The sequence below is a fragment of the Meles meles genome, chromosome 21, assembly GCF_922984935.1.
Source record: "Meles meles chromosome 21, mMelMel3.1 paternal haplotype, whole genome shotgun sequence".
In the NCBI taxonomy this organism is placed as follows: Eukaryota; Metazoa; Chordata; class Mammalia; order Carnivora; family Mustelidae; genus Meles; species Meles meles.
The window spans coordinates 17,247,870-17,254,213 of record NC_060086.1 but is presented as its reverse complement, the minus strand read 5'-3'; the positions used below and the strand labels follow the sequence as shown (position 1 = coordinate 17,254,213).

The following is a 6,344-nucleotide window of genomic DNA, read 5'->3' as shown; positions in this document are numbered from 1 at the left end:
ACATACAGCCTTGGGCTCCCTGAAAAGACAAATCTCAGTCTTCCATTATCTAGCAGCTCTGGCCACAACCCTCCTCCTCCAGGTCCAACACCTGTTTTCTGTGACACTAGCCCAAGGCAGACATGAAGCAGGTCTGCAAGGGGGCCCACAGCACCATTCCCCTATTACCTCCACCACCCAGTCATCCCCACCATGCTGCACCATCCATTTCTGAAGGCCTTCCTGGCTGCAGGGGTTGTGGATGAGGTTGCATCCCAATGGACTGAGCTGACAGAAGCCACCTAAGAGGCAGGGCCTGCTAGCGGGAGGCGGGAGGAGGGGGGAGGGCTGTGGGCAGGCAGCAGCAGGGTTCTATGGTCCCGGGCCAGGATGAGCAGCCAAAGGTCTGCAGTCCACCAGGGCACCTCAGCCCTGGCACACTCTGCAGCAGCACCCCAGCAGCATGCCCAGGCCGCGTGGCTCAGCATCACTAGGAGCAGCTCCGGTGGCAGTTGGCTCAGGTCCAGTGCCTCCTTCGGTTTGGACTTTGTCGTGAGGAACCGGGCAGGTCAGCCTCAAGAGGCCAAGACGCCCATGGTCACCTGTCCAGCCCACGCCAGACCTGCTAGTGACTTGGATCAGAGCCAGGTCTCCTTGCCAGTAGACTCTTTCCTCTACATAACGTACTGTTAATTAATTTGATTTATCAATGCATTCCCAAATCTACAAGCGATTTTGTGTTATTGATTTCCATTAAATATGACAATTAATTACTAATTTCATAATAGGCAATGTGAAAAAAATTTGCTTGAACTCTGAATGGACACAAGAGTGCTGAAGGCTTCACATAAGAAGGTGGAAACATGGAACTAAACATTCATGTAGGGGAAAAAAACAAACATGGGACAGACCTTTTACATACGCTAAGAGCAATATTTATTTAAATGCCATGATGAGGGGCGCCTGGGTGGCTCAGTGGTTTAGGCCACTGCCTTCAGCTCAGGTCATGATCTCAGGGTCCTGGGATCGAGTCCCGCATCGGGCTCTCTGCTCGGCAGGGAGCCTGCTTCCCTCTCACACTCTCTGCTTGCCTCTCTGCCTACTTGTGATCTCTCTCTGTCAAATAAATAAATAAAATGTTTAAAAAAAAAATAAATACATAAATAAATAAATAAATGCCATGATGAATATTTTTACCAACTAGGTTTTTGTTTGAACAAATTTACAATATTCCTAACGAATTATGGAAGATGTTTATCTTGGAAAATAAGCAAAACCAAGATGACATTGCACTGTAAAAATATTCAGGTTAAAAATACCAGATGTATTAAAATATTTTTAGCACATTGTATTTCTGGAAAGGCTACAACTTCTTTCTTACATGCAAACTTCCCACTTGGTTAGGTAGACTTATTTAAAATCCTTGAAGTGAATTGCTGTGCAGAACCTCTTGGCAAACATATGGAGTGCTTCTTACTGCGTGTGTCATCCTACTACTAGGGTGATTTCACATTTGTTACCATGGCAAAATTTCAAATTATTTTTGTGTTCTACCTTAATCTCAGTACATAAATAATCAATATCATAGACTGTTTGGCCTGAAACATACATTAAACTTGAAGTAGTGACTTTCTATTTAAAAGGAAATATACTACACCAGTACAGAAATCTAATTTTCTTAAATCATCTTTCCCCAATGCACTTACTATTGCTTATGTATTTCCCACTTGTAACTATTGACAGACTTGTTGCAATTCATGACTGAAATTGCTTCCAAGGGCCACAACAGTTTTAACTTAGTGTTTGCTTCATTTAGTACTGAAAATAATTTTCATTAGAAATTAAAAAAATATTCTTATATGATATCATATTCTACATGAAAAAGATATAATCCAGAGACCAAATGGTTTATTAACTAGATTGTACAGTCAGGTAATAGAAATGGAAGAAATTCACTGGGGTTTATTCCACTAGACTGTAAAACCATGAAAGAAGTTACATTATATATCTTGGCTACACATTATTATTTAATTCCCTTCGGCTTTCAGTGGCCTTATCTAACTTAGTAGGTAATTTGTACCTTTGGTTCAGCGAGTGATTTAATTGGTGATCATTGGAAAGGCAGGTAAGAAAAGAGAGATAAGAGTTTGTGAGCCTTGAAGATGTTAATTAAAAAGTAAGCATAATTGGGGACCCCTGAGTGGTGCTGTCTTGGTTTTGGCTCAGGTCATGATCTCAAGGTCCTGAGATGGAGTCCTATGTTAGGCTCCATGCTCAGTGGGGAGTATGCTTAGGATTCTCCCTCTCCCTCTCTTTCTGTCCCCCACCCCCCATTTCTTTCTCTCCCTCTCTCAAATAAAAGCATAACTGGTTTGGTCTAACAAATAAGGATCTTAGAAATTGTCACTCCATCCTAACCAGCAAAAAGCTGAAAAATAAGCAATTCTCCTTAGATTTTTCAGAGTGAGTTCATGGACAAATCCCTGCTCCTAAAATTGGAGTGAGAGACAGGCAGAGACAGAGAATTGGAACTTTCCAGAACAGAAACTTCCACAGAAACCTGTCCTGGGGTTGGGAAACCTAAACTGCAATTAGTGTATTCCTTGAAGGTTTAGTATGGTTATTACTCTGATAAGAACTCTATGGGGGGAAGCCCCCCCAAACAAAAAGAAACTGCAAGGGGATCCAACCATAGGGATCCTCCATACATCTGTGAGTTTTACCTCCAGGAGCCCTACCAGGTCCTCTAGTTAATAGTGGAGAAAAATTTCCTCATGCGTTTAGCAGGAAAAAAGGAAAAAGAACTAGTTTGAAAAATACTCCTTTTATCTATATAAGAACAACTCAAAATGCTGATGGAAAGTGTCATTGAACAAAGGAAATTGAGAGAGACTCCATATTCATGGATAGAAAGATTCGATAGGGTCAAGATGTCAGTTCCTCAAAACTGGTCTATGGATTCAACACAATCCCTATCAAAATCTCATCAAATTAATTTATGGATATCAGCAAACTGATTCTAAATTTACTTGAAAGGACTGAAGATCAAGAATAGCCAACATAATATTGAAGAAGAAGAACAAAGTCAGGGCACAGGTCAAACTCTTCTTCAAGACTTACTATAAAACTATAGTAATCAAGATAGTGTGGCTATTGGTAAAAGAATAGACAGAGTAATGGAATGGAGTAGAGAGCCCATAGATAGATCCACAGAAGTACGTCAACTGATCTCCGAAAAAGAAACAAAGAATATACTAGAGCAATAAAGGTCTTTTCAACCAATAATGCTGCAACTAGACATTCACATGTGAAAAAAAAAAAGACAAAGACCATATAATCCTCATGAAAATTAATTCAAAATAGATCACAGACCTAAATGTAAAACCCAAAAGTATAGAACTCCTACAATATAATATAGGAGAAAATCCATGGCCTGGGGTCTGGTAATGATTTTTAGATACAACATTAAAGACATGATCCATGAAAGAAACAATTGATTAACTGGACCTTATTAAAATTAAGAACTTCTTCTCTGCAAAAGACAATGTCAGGCCGCGGGGAAGGTGGGGGAGGCTCCGCACACCTCCCGCTCTCAGGTGGCTGCCGCTGCCACCCCGATAGCCGGAGGGCACTGTGGCAGCGGCGGCGGCCAGCAGTTGTGAGATCCTGCAGCTGAACATGGGGGGGACCAGATTTAGTACCTCAAGACAAACTCCTATGTGGATTCCAGATTCTTTTTTTTTTTTTCCAGTTTGCTGAGTGGAAGAATTTCAACACTTCAAGATGAAACTGGTGCTATATTTATTGATCGAAATCCAGAAGCATTTGCACCCATTTTAAATTTTCTTCGGACAAAAGAACTAGACTTATGGGGAGTGAGTATTAATGTTCTCAAGCATGAAGCAGAATTTTATGGATTCACTCCATTAGTAAGAAGGCTTCTCTTATGTGAGGAGTTGGAGCACTCGTCTTGTGGCAGTGTCCTTTTCTATGGTTACTTGCCTCTGACAGGTATCCCCAGGCATAAAATAAACAACACAACTAGGTCCTCTGCTGGTTCTAGGAATGGCCTGAATTCTGTGGAAGGTGAAGCTCAGGGGAACGGAGCCCAGCCTGCTCTCTCTGGAACAGGAGAAGAGACTGTGCGTCTAGGATTTCCTGTGGATCCATGAAAGGTGCTAATAGTTGCTGGCCATCACAACTGGATCATAGCTGCATATGCCCATTTTGCTGTATGTTACAGAATCAAAGAATCTTCAGGATGGCAACAAGTGTTTATGAGTCCTTATTTGGACTGGACTATTGAGTGAGTAGCTTTAAATGCAAAAGTGGCTGGAGGTCCACATGGAGACAAAGACAAAATGGTTGCTGTTGTTTCAGAGAGTAGCATCATCTTATGGAGTGTCCAGGATGGAGGGAGCGGAAGTGAAATTGGAGTGTTCAGCCTTGGTGTTCCTGTAGATGCTCTCTTCTTTATCAGTAACCAGCTGGTGGCTACGAGTCATAAAGGGAAAGTGGGAGTGTGGAATGCTGTTACTCAGCACTGGCAGGTTCAAGATGTTGTTCCTATAACGAGTTACGACACTGCTGGCTCATTGCTGCTACTGGGATGTAACAATGGATCAATATACTACATAGATATGCAGAAGTTCTCTTTGAGAATGAAGGGTAATGAACTTCTTGTAACTGAGCTTTACCACGATCCTTCAAATTATGCCATTACAGTGCTCAGCATTTACCTCACACCCAAAACAAGTGTCTCTGGGAACTGGATTGAGATTGCCTATGGTACGAGCTCTGGAGCGGTGCGGGCGATCGTGCAGCACCAGGAGATGGTGGGCTCGGGCCTGTAGCTTTTTCAGACTTTCACCATTCACCGAAGTCCTGTTACAAAAATCATGCTGTCCGAGAAGCATCTGGTGTCAGTGTGTGCCGATAATAATCATGTCAGGACATGGATGGTAACGCGATTCAGAGGCATGATCTCTACTCAGCCAGGTTCTACTCTGTTAACGTCCTTCAAGATACTGTCTCTGGAGGAGACGGAAAGTCATGGAAGCTATTCCTCTGGAAATGACATAGGGCCTTTCAGAGAGCGAGATGATCAACAGGTATTTATCCTGAAAGTTGTTCCCATCACCAACAAACTGTTCGTAAGACTCATTGACTGGGAAAAGAATCTGTGAGATCCAGGCTGTTGACTGCACAACAATATCATCCCTCATGGTGAGAGAATGTGAGGGCTCGACCAGTATGGGCTCCTGGCCATGGCGCTACTTGTTCACAGGCCACACAAATGGCAGCATTCAGATGTGGGACCTGACCACTGCCATGGATATGGTGAACAAAAGGGAAGAGAGGGGTGCTCCCACTGAGGAGGAGCTGCTCAAGTTACTGGATCAGTGCGACCTGAGCACATCTCGCTGCACTACTCCTAACATCAGTCCAGCAACTTCCGTGCTCCAGCACAGCCGCCTCTGGGAGTCCAGTTCCAGTCTTCAGCTCCAGCACCATGAAACCATCCATGAAGCAGCTACTTACAGTTCCATGAGGCCTTACAGAGAGAATCCCCTGTTAGCAAGAGCAAGGAGGACTGAGAGCTTCCACAGTTACAGGGACTTCCAGACTGTTAATTTGAACAGAAATGTAGACAGAGGTGTCCCTGAAAATGGGAACATGGGTCCAATACAAGCCGAAGTAAAGCGGGCAACAGGGGAGTGTAACGTGTCAGAGAGAAAGTCTCCTGGAACAGAAATGAAGAGTTTGCGAGAATCAGATAGTGGATTGGAAGTGCACAAAATAGCTGAAAGTCTAGAATCCAAGAAAAGGTCCTCAGAAGAAGAAAATGAAAATAAAGTAGAATTACGGAAGAAAGGGGGATTTGAAGGAGGAGGATTCTTTGGGAGAAAGAAAGTTCCCTATCTGGCCTCATCCCCAAGTACTTCTGACGGAGGAACGGACTCCCCAGGTACTGCATCCCTGTCTCCTACGAAGACCACGCCATCTCCTTGACATAATAAAAGCGATTCTTCAGGTCAAGAATACAGCTTGTGAAAACTCATCAAAATAAATACTTGTTTTGTTAATTCAGATGAAGGTTTACAACTTTACTGGATTTCACTACATTCGCTTTTACACCAAAACTTCACGAGAAATTAAAACCGGACTCATTTGGTATCTTTTTAACAGGATTACCTGGAGTGAGGAGGTAAAAATAATTCTGTCTCTTCGGACCTTTTGGAAAGTTTTTTAAGTTTTACAAGTACATTCAACAGATCATCTGTAAAGCAGGAGTCCATTTCAATGTTTAGCTACTCCCTGGATTTTGGAAGCAAAGTACCAAGTCATACTGACAGAGCGCACTG

General features: G+C 42.8%; 1 pseudogene; it reads left to right on the top strand.

Moving 5' to 3' along the window:
- The first annotated feature begins 573 nt into the window (after positions 1 to 573).
- LOC123934182 lies at positions 574 to 6,033 on the top strand (annotated as a pseudogene).
- Positions 6,034 to 6,344: the final 311 nt, after the last annotated feature.